Here is a 6,425-nt window from a genome sequence, read left to right on the forward strand (position 1 = left end):
CCAAAGCTATGGAATGCAGGAGAAAAGTAGATATGAATGGAAGGAACGGGTCCAAAGAGAGAAGAATCTACAAGGCCAAGAGTTAGCTCTCTAAAAAGGGCCACCTAGACAAACTTCCAAAATTAGGAATGAGAGACTGGAGAGATGCTCACCTGTTAAGAACAGCGGCTCCTCTTCCAGAAGTTCTGGTACCTGCCTGCAGCCCACAACCATCTGTAACTGAGTCCAGTAAGGTCCAGTCCCCTCCTCTGGTGTCTAGACATGCTGACAAGTTACCTGTATGCATAAAATACAGAAGCAAATGAGAGGGGGAGGAGGCCAGCGTCCACTCAGCAAGGACTGTAAATCAGCTTTATAGGAAGACACAGTCAGATCTAAAGGAAAGCATGGGGCTCTCATCACAAGAAGGAGAAGAGGGCAACAGCTGGTTCATCCCATTAGGCCAGTGTGCTAGCACCAAAGCCACAGGAAGCTGCCATCCATGGTGAACACAGATGTGAAACCCTTGGCAGCCAGACATGGTGGTGCAACTCTTTGATCCCAGGACTCGGGAGGCAGAAGCAGGCAAATCTCTGTGAGTTTGAGGCTGGCCCAGGCCACCCAGGGCCAGATGGTGAGGCCCAGTCTCAAACAATACAAAAATCTTAGTAACTATGGACAAACAGTCCAGAAATGTCCTTTTTTTTTCCCCAGAAGTGTACCCCATAGTTAGTTGCCATTTGTCCCAGGAGTATAAGATTAGTTTAAAAGCCAAGATCGATGCAACACATATCCATCTAGGGTAGAATATAGTGTCAGCAAATGCCTTGGGAAATCCAACACCCACCCACATCACAGATTCCCAACAAACTGAGACCAAAGTCTCATCCTGAGAAAGTGAGTCTATGTGGAAACCTCGTGTGAGAGGAGATGCTGCTGCTGCTGCTGCTGATGATGATGATGCTGATACTGCTGCTGCTGCTGCTGATGATGATAATAAAGCAGGTCAGGCTGTCGTACTCACCAGGGAGCTGGAGTCTGAGGAAGGGAACAGGCTGAGAGATCATGAAAAATACTTAGAAACTCGGGTTGTGCCAGGCCTAGTGGCTCACACCAATCATCTCCGCCCTTGTGAGCTGAAGCAAGGGGACCGGGACCGTTGCAAGTTCACTACCTACTTCCAGGCCAGCCTGGGCTATACAGTGAGACCTTCTTTCAAATAAAACAAAATAAGTAAGGTCCTCACTTGTGTCTTGACACTAATGAGGAGAACCCAAAAGTTGAAATTAATGATTTCATTGCAGCACCAAAACCAGATACTTACTAATTTCACAATCGACCAAGATTTGTACACAAGAAATTTATAAACACTGCTTAGAGAATCTAGCTATCAACAGAGGAGGAGAGGCTCTACACTTGTGAATCAGAGCCTTGTGGTTAAGATGGTGATTCTCCCGCACTGACATGTAAAGCCAGTGCAGTCCCTGTTGAAACAGCAGTGGGTTTTATTTAGTTTTTATTATATTTTCAAACACAGGCCCCGCTGTGTTACCCACATGGGCCTCAAACTCCTGGGCTCAAGCATTCCTATGCCTCAGCCTCCCCACAAAGGTGTGTGTACCTATGCCCCGTCCAGCAGGCCCAGAAGTCTACAGAATCAACATGTCTGGTGCCAGGGGATGTAACTCAGTTGGTAAAGAACCTGCCTAGAATGCATGAAGCTCTGAGTCTGATCGCAGGCATAAACCAGGAGTCCTGAGAGGTTTAGACCAGCCTAGGCTACCTGAGACCTTGTCTCAAAACAGAATTAACAAATTTATCCTAAAACCTTATGGACATACAAGGGACCAAATAACCAGACATTTCTGATAAATATTTATAAGACTTATTGCTGGCTGATCTCAAAACAGATACAGTATAAAATAATAACTATATATTGTTTTATATAATTAATCTTATACTTATGGTCAATTGATTTTGGACAAAAACTGTATTCTCAGACTTCCATACCAGGACCAAAGACAAACTGACAGCATACAGTACAGGTAAGAAGTAGGCAAAGCCGGGCGTGGTAGCACACGCCTTTAATCCCAATACTTGGGAGGATGAGGCAGGCAGATTTCTGAGTTTGAGGCCAGCCTGGCTGGTCTACAAAGTGAGTTCCAGGACAGCCAGGGCTATACAGAGAAACCCTGTCTTGAAAAACAAAACAAAACAAACAAACAAACAAAAAAGTAGTAGGCAAGTTAGTCCAGCAATCCGGAGGCTCAGGCAGGAGGATCCTGGGCTCGTGGCCAGTCTGGGCTACACAGTAATAAGACCTTGCCTCAAAAAACCAACCAACCAAATAACTGAGAGAAAGCATCCAGATGTTTGTGACTTTGGGTTAGACAAAAGTCTTCTTAAATATGATACCAAAACTGTAGCAGAAAAAAGGAATCAGGTTTCATTTTGGTTTTGTTTTTTTTTTTTTAAACTCAAGTCTCACTATGTAGTCCTGGCTGCCTAGAACTACATAGAGCAGGCTGGCCTCGAACTTACAGAGCTCCACCTGCCTCTGCCTCTTGAGGGCAGGGGTCAAAGGAATTCACCACTACTCCTGGCTTAGATTTTATCAATTTTTTTGTGCTTTAAAGTACATATCTTATTAAGAAAAGCAAAATATGGCAACCATTTTTCTAATGAAGGACTCACATTCAAAACATACAAGGAATCAACACAGTATGACGAGACCATTAAAAATGGGCAAAAGGCGCAAAATTCGAACAATAGATGGATAGATAGATGGCTAATTAAGATCTAAGCAGAGGCCCTAGGTCGGCCATTAGGGAGGTGCTTGGAGGCCATGCTGAGAATCCTCACTAGGACGGCTTTAAACAGAGGACAGTGGGGAAGCATTGGGAAAATATGCCAATGTGGTCACTCCATAAGCCATGAACCGAGGCGTTACCTATAACTTCCGTAGCCAGGAATGCCCTGCCTACCCACGAGAAATGAAAACATGGCCCACGAAGCCTGTGACCATGCACATCGGTCTAATACACCCTCTCTACATAGCTGAGTGGAATGTGCTATTATTAAACAGATGGTGTGACACTGACCTGATAAAGATGAACAGACTATAAAACACACTGCATGAGAGATGCGCTGAGGGAAAGAAGCCTGACTGAAGCTGCTTGCTGTCAGACCGTTTCTGTTAAACCATCCAGGAATGGTGCCTGCAGCTACAGTTAGGAAGTTATTCCTGGGCTCAGGGCCAGGGATACACTGTCAATCAGAATGGAGCATTGACAGCATCACACTGCAGCCTTCCTAAGGACCACCGAACGAGATGTTTAGAGTGGCTGGGTTTCCATGGGGACCAGGAAATAGCTCAGCAGTTCTTCTTCCAGAGGACCAAGGTTCAATTCTTAGCACTCACATGGTGGCCATCAATCAGTGACTCCAGTTCCAAAGATGCGATACCCTCTTCTGCAGACACAAGGCATGTATATAGTGCGCACACAGGCAAGAACAGCCCCACATGCAAAAGATAAAATCCTACCCCCCCCCCCAAAAAAAGGGTAGATTTTGAACTGTTCATTACACCTCAGTAACAAAGCTATACAGTGCCTGAGCAAGGGGCAGGGGTGACAAGGGCGCCATGCACTGGAATCCAGGCTCTTCAGGTCACCTGCCCTCTCTGATCACTGGTTTCTTCTTTTCTATTGGTTCCCACTCCTCAGCAGCAGGGCTGCACCCCTCAGCTGCTGTCTCCCGGGGCCTCTAGGAAAGCTTGATAAAGGAGGGGCCCAGCTGTCCCCCGCACTGGCTCCTTTATTAGCAAATTGGGGTACAAAATGAAACCTGTTAGGGTCAAATCATATGACAACTGTCTTCATCTTACTGTTTTCTCTCTCAAACTCTTCTAGGGCTGGCCACTGTGGATTTGGTTCAGCTTAGCTGTGTGTGTGTGTGTGTGTGTGTGTGTGTGTGTGTGTGTGTGTGGTGGTGGTGGTGGTGGTGGTGGTGTAGCTCCAGGTGAGCCGCCCTGACACAGATCTCACAGCGCCCAGGCATTCTCTTGTGACCCTCCAGGCCATATCCTTGCCCTCCCCACAGGCCCAGATTGGAATTCCTCAACTTCCAAGCAGCACCCCAGGGTGTGACCTCTACTATGCAGACAGGGGCCCTCAAGGAGTTTCTACAAGTCATTGCTGTTGGGAGTGAAGACGACTCACGCCTAACCCTCAACATAACTGCACAGTCTCAAGCCACATAAGTGTGTGCACAGCCCCCTGGGTGAGGACTCTGGTCACCAAGCCCTGTGCTCAAAGTATGGTGGACTAAACGTCCCTTCCCTTCTGTGCAGGCTCCCGGGCTCCACCCTGGATATCAGCCAGTAGGAGCTGCCCTCCAGACTATGACTGAGCACCTGGGCTGCAGGGTCTTGCTCCTTCCAAGGTTCATGAAGTTCCCAAGCTGATCTCCGGGTCACTTATAGGCACAGGGGCAATGGGGTGGAGACTTTTCAGGCAGGTTCACACCACCCTACAGTATCTGCATATTAAACTATCAGGGACAGCACTGCCTTCAAAGAGAGAGGATCAAAATGCTGTCATCTTTTAATTTAATCCTTTTGTTGCATGGGATGGTCTTAAGAGGGATGAGAGAGATCCAAATAAAAATGGAAACAAACTATATCTTTGTGGCTGTTAGGTTTTAGCCTTTTTTTTTTTCTCAATTTGGGCCATAAAATAGGTCAGCTCCATTACTGATCAGCCTTCCCACAAATATTTAAAACAAATTGAATTGCACACCCAATACCCATCACAATTACACCAGGCACAATAACTAAATTAGCAATTCAACAAAATAATTGGAAATGCGATTCTCTATTCCACCAGTCTCCCTCGAGGCTTTAGCCGATCTATGGGGGAAAACTCGGCTTTCCTAATTCTGCAGCTAATTAGAGGCACACTTGTAAATGAAGTTGTTTGTCTTGAAGTTGAAATTCTCTTCTGGGGGGTGGGGTGGGGGAGAGGCAAGGGGAGACTACAAGTCCTCACTGTGGAAGGAGTGTATATGCAGAGCTTCGTAGAACAGAAGCCCAGCTTCCAGTGAGCTGCTCTGTCTACACTTAATAAAACGTCAGCATTTCACTATCACACAAATGACAGAGAAGGGCCAGCCTGGCGCTCAACTTTGTAAATAATGAGGCACACGTGTTTGTCATACTCACAACAACCAGGGGCCACGAGGACTGTTGGAACCAGAATGACACAGTAGCCATCAGTGACAGAGTCCACAGCTGCTGCCTGCTCCCCCTGACCTCCACTTGGAACAGAAAACCAAGGGTTTTACCCCAAAAGGAATGTAAGGTGCACCACTCCTTTCTGAACAGACCCTTCGGGCCCTCGGAAGCCAAGGCAGGACCTCCTGACCAGAGCACAAATCCCCGTGGCCTACTTGCCCAGGCCACTGCAAGAAGCAATCTCAAGGCTTAGGCCGTCCTTGGCCTCATTTTGCTCCTCCTGGAAGGAAGAGTTCCGTCTAATTATATAACAGGAACTAGGGCTTACATCTGTCCCCTCTCACCCTCCTCCTCCAGGATTGAGATGTGACCTTAAAACAGTCTCTACAGGGTTCCAGAGGTTTGAGGGGCCAACCAACCGCAGGACAATCTGCCCTGTAGGAGTTACACACACACACACACACACACACACACACACACGCTGGGCCTGGGCCTCTGGGAGCAAAGCTTTTCAAGGCAGGTGCCCCACAGAATCCTGGGAAAACTAAATCCTGTTAGGTGGGGTAGCAGAGAGCCCCCATTCCTGCTAAGGCCCCGATAAGTGGATTCAGAATCCCCTGCCCCTTTCTGCTTATCTTCTCAAACAATACCAGTCCAGAGTTATCACACTCCAACGTGTTCCCTATTAGGCTTCCGTGGGGCTCTTAAAGCCAAGTGCAGCATGCCACAACTTGAAAGGACACAGGAGTCAAACTGGAAAATAATTGTGTGGCTTCAGGGATTCTGTCCCCGCCTAATCCCTCAGGAGAGGCTTGCCCTCCCACAAGCACTCTGGGCACTAGACAAACCACCCACGGCAGCACTTTTGCTTACCCCACATCCTAGGGCTGAGAACTCCCGAGACATGACGCTTCCACATCTCGCAGGGCCTGTGAGCTCTCTGCCTAGGGGGCCTGGCACAGGTGTGTGACTCGCAGGCCTGTCTGCCCTGGGACAGCTGGAGCTCTGGCTGGCCTGTCAATTCTCAAGAAGATGGGGGAGAAGTTACACAAAGCTGCACCGTCCTGCAGCCTTAGGTAGCCCCACTAATCAATCTTACACTATAAACATTCCATCAGATAGCTAGGTCTACATGCCCCGAGCCACTCCTAGGGTCAGCACCTCTTAGGCTTCCTAGACATCACCACAGGACTGGACATGCCTGGACATCACC

Source organism: Mus caroli, chromosome 11 (assembly GCF_900094665.2).
Source record: "Mus caroli chromosome 11, CAROLI_EIJ_v1.1, whole genome shotgun sequence".
Taxonomy (NCBI): Eukaryota; Metazoa; Chordata; class Mammalia; order Rodentia; family Muridae; genus Mus; species Mus caroli.